Raw genomic sequence first — 12,220 nt, 5'->3', positions numbered from 1 at the left:
TCTAGTGGTTGTTCCAAGTCATACTTCCTCCCTTCACTTTCACGTGTGAAAGTGACATGCGACATGTCTTTTCCCCCCAACATTTATGACATTTCTCATTCTTTGGACCTGAATAAACTAATTCTAAAATAATACCAGCTGCCCCACCCCCATTGCTCTACCACACACATAAAAATTATGAGTTTGTAATTTGTTACAGGGGCCAGATCCAGCCAGGCTGATTTTTTTCTCATGATACCATTTTTTTTTAACAATCACAAAATTACTGAAAGGCATAAAGATAGAATGAAACACTTTTCCCTCTAAACCACTGTAAGTTGACATGATGTCCTGTCACCCCACAAATGCTTTAGTGTGTATTTCCTCCAAACAAGGACACCCACTTCTATAACCACAGTGCAACCCCCAAAATCAGGAAATTAACATTGACTTTTTGTACTGCAGACCTCAGACTCCATCCATCTATCTCCGATTGTCCCAAACCTCCCAGGGGATCCAGTTCAGAATCACATGTTTCATTTTCATCCTATTCAGTTTGGCATACAGTGCCTTCCCTTTCACGAGCTGGACAGTTTTGAAGATTACAGGCTAGTTATCTTGTAGACCGTCCCTCAGTTTGGCTTTGTCTGATGGTTCCTCGTGGTTGGATTCAGGATATGCAACTTTGACAGGACTATCACGTCAGGGATGTTTTGTTTGTCACATTGCATTTTATCAATCCCGTTATTGATGATATCCACCTTGATCACAAACTTCTCCATTGTAAACTTACTCTTTTCTGCTTTCTAAGTCAATGTTTTGTGGGGAGATGCTTCAAAACTATGTAAATATCCTGTTCCTCATCAAACTTCCAAGTTACTTATTGATTGATACCTGTATGGACTCATGGTTTCCTCTGTTATTAAACAGGCTACAATCTGTTACTATCCTATGTTAGTCACTGGGTTATACTCTGTTACTGTCAAATTAATCAGCTGCTAATTTGATGATCAAACTGTGGAAACAGGCTTTTGTGTCCTTCTTGTCCTCAAGCTTCGAGAACTTGCTTGCTTTCTGGTACAAAAGATTCCAGGCTCATCTAAAACTTTTTCTGCCCCAGCCTTATAATCAGCCATTTCTCTAAGGATCCCTTGTTCCTTTTAGTGGAAAATGGTATTTAGAAGCCAAAATCCAGGGAATAGGTGTACTCATTGCTTTGGGGGCATCATTGTTTTCAAGTTATCTCAGTAGACAGAGCCAGGGAATATATGAGAATGCATACATACAAGTGTATATATATATGTCCATGTATGGATATATTTAAATTTATCTATTGAAAACCATGTGTTTATTCTAGTTTTCCCCCTTTCTGTACTTGTAACTACCTTTTCTGGGAAATCCAGCTTTCATTATCCTTAAAATATTCACTGATTTGCTCAATCCCCTGTATGTGAGCATCTCCCATCTCTGCTACTATCCTGTTCTCCTTGAGGATGTCCTTCTCTTCATGCTCGAGTTCTGACTCCCAACTCTGTGCCCCCCACCTCTCCTTGTGGATGCTCTACTCACCAAGCATGGGCTCTGACCCCCCCACTGTCTGGAAGCACTGGCCACACACTTAGTGCTGGATGGTAACCCTCCTCACCCACTCAGGCTCGGACCCTTCATGCTGGGCAGCCCTTCTAGGGGCACTGCCACCTCATAGGGCTGGGGCTCAGACACCCCTCTCCGGGCTTCCACATCTCCTCCACCAGCCGCCCCTGTGGATGCCTACTTTGTTAGACCCCGCCTAATGACTTCAGGACTGAATTTTTCTGGAAGAGAAGGGAAGTGGTGGAGTTAGAAGAAGGGAAATGAGCCAGATGTCCTGATTTCTAAGAGATTTTGAATGTACAAAGACATCAAGATGAGGCATGTCATTTATAGTTTTGTAGCAGCTCAGACAAACCATTCACCAAGCTATTAAACTGAAAACAACCCAGAGGAAAAACACTTTTGCTTCAGCGATGGTGCTTGCCGTGGTCGATCAAACCACACTGCTGTATTGGGCTACTTTGAGTCTCTGTTTGCAGGTTAATCCTCCCCAAGGATGTTCACTGCAACTGTTTCCACTGTTCCAGGGCCTTTTACTCAAGAGGCAAATGAATATGCCAACATTATAGTATTGACACCATGTGAAAGAGAGGTAAGCAAACTTACCTGATTGTCAGATTGTCAGAGGATTTCAAAAACAGGGATTCCCAGGTTTGTCCTGAAAGATTGGTCTCAGCAGACCTAAAGGCAGAGCTTTGGAATCTGCATTTTTTTTTTAAAGCTCCCTAGGTGATTCCAACAGGTTTGGGTGCCCTGACGTAGCACAAATCAAAATTTTTCAAAACATAGCTGAAGTTGAAATATTATCATGAAAGCTGAATTAGAAATAATATTTAGAAATATTATATTTTCCTGGAGGTAGAAGGACCTTATGAGTCATCTAGTCCTACCTGATGTAGAACTACACCCCAATCCACAGGCCAGACGCGTTCTGTGGACAAAAAATTGTCAGCGTTCATGGTGCCCAGCCTATGGTAGTTTCTCAATGTATATTTGGCCAATAGCAGAGGGAAGACAGGTAAAAGAAAAACGACATTTGAAAGGACCTATTAGGAGCCACTTTATATAGGTAATCTAATTTAATCAACATAACATTCTTGCAAAGTAGGTATTATAATGCACGTTTGACACAAAAGAGCTGCTCTAAACTCTACAAAATGGCTTAGGAGACTACCGAGAGCGTTTAACCAGGTAAGGAGAGAGCCCAGATGCTGATCTGGGTCTGTCTGGCTTCACTGCTATGCCCCTCCAACCGTTATACTAGGGTGACTCCAGGGGGACATTTAGGAAAAAATGAGATGTTGGGTAGCTGTGCTCATTATCTTTCAATTGCCCCTCCTCACTCTCCCCCCTTTCCTACCTGCCGGGTGCCCTGGAACATTGCCACTTCGGAAACATCAGCAGGCTGCCTTGCCCTCTCTCTGGCTTCCAGCTGGGGAATGTGGATTCCCGGAAGGCCAGCAGAGGATGTGTGTGCAAGATTGCTAGGAACTGACTGGGTCCCCCGACTGGAGGTCACATCTCCCATCAGGCAATTCTCTCTGTCTCTAGTTCGGGAATCTACTTGCTTCCCTCACTTCATCAAGCCTAGAGGGATCCTGCACTGTCTTCTGTGGTTCCCCCAAAGCTTTGGAAGGAGTTCACTTATTAAATCTCCTCAAATTGCCCAGTGTGAACATATCACCTGTTTGCTGCAGAAACCCTAACCAATACAGTAGCTATATGTATAGATTGCTTGCATCTCAACAACTCTGAATCTAGTTTTAGAGATAACCATAGAATATGATCATTAGGAGGGATCTTTGAGTTCATCTCAAGCATTTCCTAAAATTTTGAGGAACACGGGTGACCTAGAAATGTTCATGGATGCTCCGTTGAAAAAAAAAAAAGTTTTCTGGGGTCAAATAAGTTTGGAAAAGGTTGAACGTTATATCTCCCTCATAGAGATGATGCACATTAGCACAGTAAAGGCTCTGAAAAGTCTTCTTATAAAGGAATCTGTTTGGCTTTGTTTAACCCAGCGAAGATCAAACTCACTTAACCACATAAAGCAATTTGTGATGGTTGCCCACCCAATGACCATTGGCCAATGGCTTCCTCCTTTCTAGTAGATCTGTGATTTTGTTCTAGTATCCACCCCCCACTGTGTAGTCCTGTGCTTCAGGGGAGGCAGGCCTCCCCCCCCAGCCATAAAGAAGAATCATGATTGGTTTGAATCAGCCATGGTTCCACTCCCCTTGCCAGTGGTCAGTTTCAGCTCAGGCACATAAAACAATGCTGGCCATTGAGATAAAGAAGATGTGGTATATATACACAATGGAATACTATTCAGCCATAAAAAATGAAATAATGCCATTTGCAGCTACATGGATGGATCTAGAGATTATCATACTAAGTGAAACAAGTCAGAAAGAGAAAGACAAATACCATATGATATCACTTATATGTGGAATATAAAATATGATACAAATGAACTTATCTACAAAACAGACACAGACTCACAGACATAGAGAACAGACTTGTGGTTGCCAAGGGGGAGGGGAGTGGGGGAGGGACGGATTGGGAGTTTGGGATTAGCAGATGCAAACTACTATATACAAAATGTATAAACAACAAGGTCCTACTGTATAGCACTGGGAACTATACCCAATATCCTGTGATAAACCATAATGGAAAAGAATATGAAAAAGAATGCATATATATATATATATATATATATATATATATGTATAACTGATTCACTTTGCTGTACAGCAGAAATTAACACAACATTGTAAATCAACTATACTTGAAAAAAATTAATAAAAAATAATAATGCTGGCCATTGAGACAGGAGGGGAAGTCCCTACAGTGCTTCTGGGAAAGATTTCTCTTAATGATAAAAAGAGACACTCAGAATGAAAACATCTTGCCTCCCCTATAATGTTGCCATAACAAGAAGTGATGCTTAGAACTGCCACAGCTATTTTCTCCCCAACAAGGAATCGTGGCTAATGTGGCGAGGATGCAATAGAAAAGAGACAGAGTACAACTAATCCTTGACGACTTTGTTAAGCTGCTGAGTATTTCAGAACTCCTTGTTAAGTGAGGTAAAGATCCCTATGTTGTTATGTAAGCTGGGTGAATTGGGTTTTAAATTATTTCTAGCTTCTAAATGGAGCACCTTTTAAACTACAACACAGTTGTTTTATGGAATATTATTGTTCTAACAAACACAATTTGGGAAACACTGATTTTGAGCAATTCTTTTGTATTTCAGAAAGGGAACGGAGGCCCAGAGAGGGTTTGTCAGCTATCAAAGTCCACACAGCTGATTAGTGAGACAGGATTAGAACCTTGGGCTCCTGCCTCCTAAAGAGACCAAAGTAGGATCTTGTCTCATTCCTTACATATAACTTAAGAGAGCGTTCCGTGCTTACTTCTTTCCGCTCATTGGAAGATGGAGTTAAAGAATAACCAAGAAATCTCTATTTAATGATCCTTCTTCGTTTTACCTCTTGGAGATGAAGTCAGAAAGATACTTATTTTACTTCCTCTCAAATGACTCAAGAAAAACCAAACCAAAATTCTCTGGCTCCAAGCATCTCTCATTAGGTAAAAAGAACAGAGAGAAAAATCATACTAGCCAACAGACTAAGCACACATCAAGTAGAGAGTCTCCCCGCAGAGGAAGAGGATGGTTTGAACTGCTGATCATTCCCGGGTCACTAATGTAACCCAACAACATAATCTCCTGTTACTTCCCCCGGCTGAAGTCATGGTAATTTGCTACATTTATAATGGGGTTTTGATCTAGATGAAATGCAGTTCTATTTTTACAGTGTTACACCTTCTAAGAGAGAAGCGCTTTTCCTTCCTGTAATGCATTCGTGAGCAAATTTGTCATCATAGATCACTACTCTAGACCTGTTCAAATATGCTAATTTTCCCCTACCTTTTCTGCTCTACATCTTATTTTCAGACAGAAACAAACCAAAACTAAGGCAACAACAACTTCTTATATTCTCCCCAAATGCCTCACCGTTTATTTATTTATTTTTAAAAATTTTTTTGCGGTACGCGGGCCTCTCACTCTTGTGGCCTCTCCCATTGCGGAGCACAGGCTCCGGACGTGTAGGCTCAGCGGCCATGGCTCACGGGCCCAGCCGCTCAGCGGCATGTGGGATCTTCCCGGACCGGGGCACGAACCCACGTCCCCTGCATCGGCAGGCGGACTCTCAACCACTGCACCACCAGGGAAGCCCTCACAGTTTATTTTTTAAAAAGCGATCTTGCCTAATTGTAGAGAGGCTAAACTTTGTGAGAGCACCTTGAAGTGACATTTATCATAAAAAATAATTCTGCCAGGCCTTTTGCAATCCCCTGAAACAATGGGTCACAATTTTTAATTAAGACAGGATGCCTCTTTTGAACCAGGCCCTAATTTGTGAAATAAAAATTGTGTCCCATTAGAAAAATACTAAAATCTGTGCCTTCCAAAGTGGTTTGAGGGAGACTAAGTCTAGATGTCCAGATGAAATTTTCAAATTAAGTTACCCCCTTTGCTAGAGACAATAACTAAATATTACTCTTTATTATTATTCTTATTATTTTGGCTGCGCCGCGGCTTGTGAGATCTTAATTCCCCGACCAGGGATCGAACCCAGGCCCTCAGCATTGAGACTGGACCGCCAGGGAATTCCCTAAATATTACTCTTTAAAACAGGGGAATGCTCTCTTTCTTTTGCTTTTCCCTAATTCCTTATTCCTAAATTGTGTTTAGCTGGTATTGGTCATAGAATAACTTCCTGTATCTTCAGGTTCCTCATCTGTATAATGAGGATAACAATTCCCACCACACAGAATTAGTGTGAGGACTAAATGAGATAAGAGAATACAGGCAAGTGTCTAGTCCAGCATTAGACATGTGATAAGTACCTAACAAATGTTTATGTTTTTCTCCTCCACCTTAGATTCATTGTTTTCCCTTTGCACTAGTTTTAGACAATGGCATAGGGACCCCTGAGTCTGGGTCTACTTACTGAGAATATCCTGATAACTGGATAAACAGATTTTTAACTTTAAAGCTAACAAGGCAGAAAGGGGCTGCTACTGAAGAATGACTCACAGAAAGACCCAGTCAGACTGAAGACTTGTAATGAACTCTATCACCTCATCTCAAAATAAAATCAGTAGCAATTAGAAGCATATGTTTTAATACTGATGTAATAAAATAAAAATTTTATATGCGATAAAGATGGTATCTCAAATCAGTTGGAAAAGGTCAACATTTTACTAATTGGGCAGCCATATCAAAAAAGGCAAAACTTGATAAACACATCATAAACCAAAAATGAAATTCAAATAGATGCAAGGTTTAAATATACAAATGAAACCATAGAAATACCAGGAAAAAAAATCGGTTAATTGTTCTATAACTTGGGAGTGGGATAAACTTCCCTTATCGTGACTCAAAATTCAAAAATAAGAGGGAGGAAGATTGATAAATTTGACTATATAAAAATGCATGCCTCTTGCGGCAAAAAAATAAATAAATAACAAATGACAAGCTGGGAAAAAAATATTTGCAACTAAGATCACAAACGGTAAAATTCCCAAATATAAAGAGCTTCTAAAAACTAAGAAGAAAAAAATCAATACTATGCCACCAAAAAGCAGCAAGGAAAAAAAAGGCACATTTTTCTTAAACACATAAGAAATACGTCACAAGGAAATGCAAAATTAAAACTGCTCTAAAATTCTATTTCTTATCGATCATATTGGCAAAAATCCAAGCACTTCACAATACACTTTGTTGGCTAGGCTGTAGGGAAACAAGCACTCTCTTATGTTGCTGGTGGGAGCCTCTATGAAGGGGAATTTGTCAACATCTAACAAAATAACATTGGTACTTACCTTTTAAGCCAGCAATCCCACTTCTAGGAATCTAACCCAAAGGTAAATGGAAAAATTATAATTTGACATGATGAACAGTTTTTTACTCACAATACTTCTGACAACAAACGTGTGACGTTTTTCCCCACACCAACCAATTCTCCAACTCCCTAGACACCAACTGGGTGTCCTGGAATGCAATTCACTTCTGACACTAACTACCTGGTCTTAGCGTAGATTCCACAGGTTAAGGGCTCAGTCCCTCAAGACTGCTCCCACTTCAGATGCCAATCACAGGTAGCAGGTCCCTAGGTTACCCACAACTTGTGTCTGATTTTAACTGCAAATTGGAGGTTCCCATGACCCCCTCCTCAGGTTCAATTAATTTGCTAGAGTGGCTCACAGAACTCAGGGAAACACTTTACTATTACTGGTTTATTATAAAGGATGTTATAAATGATGCAAAGGAACAGCCAGATAGAGAGGCACATAGGGCAAGGTCTGGAAGAGTCCCAAGCACAGAAGCTTCGGTCCCCATGGAGTTGGGCTGTGCCGCCCTCCTGGCACATGGCTGTGTTCACCAACCCAGAAGCTCAGTGAACGCCATCATTTAGGGGATTTTATGGAAGTTCCACTATGGAGGCATGATTGAGTAAGTCATTGAGTGTTGGTGATTAGCTCAATACCCAGCTCCTCTACCCTCTCCTGAGGCTGGGGGGTTGGGCTGAAAGTGCCAACCCTCTGATCACAGGGACGGTGCCTCTGGTAACCAGCCCTCATATCCCGAAGATATCTAAGGGCCCAACCAAGAGTCACCTCATTAGCATAAACTCAAGGATGATTGAAAGAGGCTTATAATGAACAATAGAAGAGGCTCCCCTGCCTCCTGTCACTCAAGAAACTATAAAAGGGTTTTATAAGCTCTTGTGTCGGGAACCCAGGACAAAACCCAAATACTATAATAAATGCTGCTCCTATCACTCTTATTCCTTAGGCAATTACAAGGGTTTTAGGAGTTCTGTGCCAGGAACCATAATGAAGACCATAAATATACATATTTCTTATCACAATGTCACAGCTATTCATTGCAGCACATCTATAACAATTCAAGTATCTATCAATAAGGGGCTGGTTGGGCACACGGTGGGGTACTATACAACCATGAAAAGGAATGATGAGAAAGCTCATTACATATGTCTACAGGGAGATCTCCAGGATATGTTATTGAGTGAAAAAAAAAAAGCAAAGTGCAGAAGAGAGTACATAGATTCCTTTAATCTGAGAAAAGGGGTGGGTTACAAATAAATAAACAATAAATAAATATGATCTTTTTTTTTTTAAAGGAAAGCTAAGCTAAAACTAATAAAAATTATTGCTTATATGAGCTGAGAGGGAACTGAGTAGAGGGGATGCAGTTAGAAGTTAGACTTCTCGAAATGTACCTGACTTTATAGTTTTGACTTTGGAACTATGTAAGTGATTTACATAATCACTTAAAAATTAAATCAAAAATAAAAATTAATTTCTTTTTTAAAAAATGCCACACAGAGACGAATTAGTTCAGCTTACTTTAAAATATACATTTGACTGTGTACACCAACAGGATATATCCTAATGACAAAAAGAACTGCAAACAAATCTTAAACTGGTTTCAGTAGTCATATTGTTAGTTACCACACCAGGACAGCCACTTTGAAAGCATAGTATATATTGTGTAGGATAAAGTGCATAATTAATTATGTTAATATCATTGGAACCACGATTTTCAGCACAAGAGAAAAAGATATAAATGTAAAGTCAAATAAGTTAAAACCCTGTATTCTTAAATTTGAATTGAAAACAAAAGCACGCACTTATAATGTATTTTTCTCTTGGAAAAATAAATAAAAAAGTATTTTCTAGCTTTTCCCACTGAAATGACCTGGAGACAATTACCATTCCAGTAGCAATAAGCATCCTCAGTGCCCAGATTGTGGTCTCTAAATAACATTTAACTAAAACTACCCAAAGCTCCTTGAAGAAATGGCTAAATCCAGGTTGGGGCAAGAAACGTATAAGATGAGCCTGAAACATTTTATACCAGAAAGCAAGGAATTTATCAAAGACAAATCAGTTTTGGAGACTGCTCAGCTACCAACTCTTTAATCTGAAATTTAAAATACATTTGCAATATTTTGAAAAATCACTGTGCAACAAAAATGGCCACAAGTGCGTGAAAAGATGCTCAACATCATTAGTCATCAGGAAAATGCAAATCAAACCCGCAATGAGATAGAACTTCACACACACAAGGATGGCTATCACAAAAAAAGACAGACAATAGTAAATTTTGGAAAGGACATAGAGAAATTGGAACCCCCATAGATTACTGGTAAGAATGTAAAATGTCTCAGTCACTTTGGAAAACAGTCTGGAAGTTCCTCAAAAGTTCAACAGAGAGTTTCCGTATGCTCCAGCAATTCCACCCCTAGGTATATACCCAGGAGAACTGAAAACAAACTTCCACAATGGTAACTAGACTTATCATGGTGATCACTTTGAAATGTATGGAAATATTAAATCACTATGTTGTGTAACAGGAACTAACAGTGTTGTAGGTCAATTATACTTCAAAAACAAATACACAAACTCATGGAAAAAGAGATCAGATTCATGGTTATCAGAGGCAGGGGGTGGAGGGAGGCAGGATTAGATGAAGGTGGTCAAAAGGTACAAACTTCCAGTAATAAGATAAATAAGTACTAGGGATGTAATATACAATATGATAAATAAAATTAACACTACTATATGAAAGTTGTTAATAAATTAAGTCCTAAGAGTTCTCATCACAAGGAAAAGAAAACTTTTTCTCTTTTCTTAACTTTATACGAGATGATGGGTATTCACTAAACTTACTGTAGGGTCATCATTTCATGATATATGTAAGTCAAATCATTAAGCTGTACACCTTAAACTCCTACACTGCTGTATATGTCAGTTATATCTCAATAAAGCTGGAAGGAAAAAAAAACTGCCTAAGGGAATAGGAAAAAAAGAAAGAACTGTCCACATAAAAACTGTACATGAATGTTCATAGCAGCATTATTCATAATAGTGAAAAGGTGGAAACAACACAAATGGCTATCAATGGTTGAATGGGTAAATAAAATATGGTATATTCATACAGGAAATATTATTTAGCAAAAAAGAGGGAATGAAGTACTGACACATGCTACAACATGGATGAACCTTGAAAACATTATGCTATGTGGAAAAAGCCAGACACACACACATAAACACATATTGTATGGTTCCATTTACGTGCAAATCCATAGAGATAGAAAGTTGCCAAGGGCTAAGAAAATGGCAGGGAATGAGGAGTGACTGCTTTGGGAGAGATGTTCTGGAATTAGTTGTGATGATTGCACAGCTCTATAAATATACTAAAAACTACTGCATTGTGCGCTTTAAAGGGGTGAATTGTGTGGTATGTGAATTGTATCTCAATAAAGCTGTTATTTTAAAAAATCACTGTAGAATTTGTTTGGATCCTGATTCAAACCCACCAGTTATAAAAAGACACCTAGAAGACAGCCTGGGAAGTCTGAACACTGACTCAGTATTAAATGATATTAAGGAGTCGTTGTGAATTTTATTTCAGATGTGACAATGCTATTGCAATTATTTAAAAATTGTCTCTTAGGGAACTTCCCTGGTGGTGCAGTGGGTAAGACTCCACGCTCCCAACGCAGGGGCCCCAGGTTAGATCCCTGGTCAGGGAGTTAGATCCCACATGCATGCCGCAACTAAGGAGTCCGCATGCTGCAACTAAGAAGCCCGCGTGCCGCAACAAAGATCCCGCGTGCTGCACTGAGACCGGGCACAGCCAAAATAAATAAATATTTAAAAAAAATAAAAGAGACATCCTTACATGCTTACAGATGAAACCTCATAACAGCTGGGATTTACTTTTAAATAATTTGGTCGGAGTAGAGAACAGTATGTGTAGAAACAAGATTGCTCACAGATTGATCATTTTTGAAGCTGGACGAGGGCTACCTTTCTCTCTACTGTTGTATGTTCTTAAATTGCCATAATACAAACGTTTTAAAATTATTTTTAAAGAAAACCAAGGAATCAAAACAGAAGAAGAAAGGCAATCGTTGATTATTTGTTAATTTGTATTCATAAGAGCCATTATATGGGATCATCTTGTTCCTAAAGCTTCTGATCCCAGCAGGCAGAACTCCCCTCCCTCCCTCCAGGCTCGCCCAGCACTCGACTAGTTCTCCTAGAACAGCGTTAGTGTTCCCTGCACATCTCCCTGTTGAACTGCATTTACACAGCTTCAGTCCTCTAAAATTCTCAAGACTGGTTATGCTAAATAAGTACATTTTTCTGGATTATTGAGAGCTTATCCCTTGAAATTTTAAACATTTTAATATTTTGGATAAAAATCTTTGTAAAATATATTACCTGACTTTTACCTTTCTAGTATTTATTAAACTGATCTATTTTATGAGTTTTTTTTAAATTAATCATTATGAAAATTAATCATGCTTGCTCTAATACCGTGATTCTCACACAGGGTTTTCAGCTATGCGGTTGCTTGTTGCCTACACCAAAGGACCCCAGGTGGCTCTGGGTCTTTTTGAACATCTCTTATGTTATTTCTGTTCCTTTACTTGCTGGTACTGTCCTTTCTTTCTGTCCTCAGAGTGCCCTTCTCTCCTCATTCCTAATTTACTGCTCCTAATCTAACATATAAGTGAAGGAACCAGACATTTAAACTTGT

The sequence above is a fragment of the Leucopleurus acutus genome, assembly GCF_964270905.1.
Source record: "Leucopleurus acutus genome assembly, chromosome: 8".
Taxonomy (NCBI): domain Eukaryota; kingdom Metazoa; phylum Chordata; class Mammalia; order Artiodactyla; family Delphinidae; genus Leucopleurus; species Leucopleurus acutus.
The sequence above is the reverse complement of the archived record's forward strand: the minus strand, read 5'-3'. Positions refer to the sequence as shown.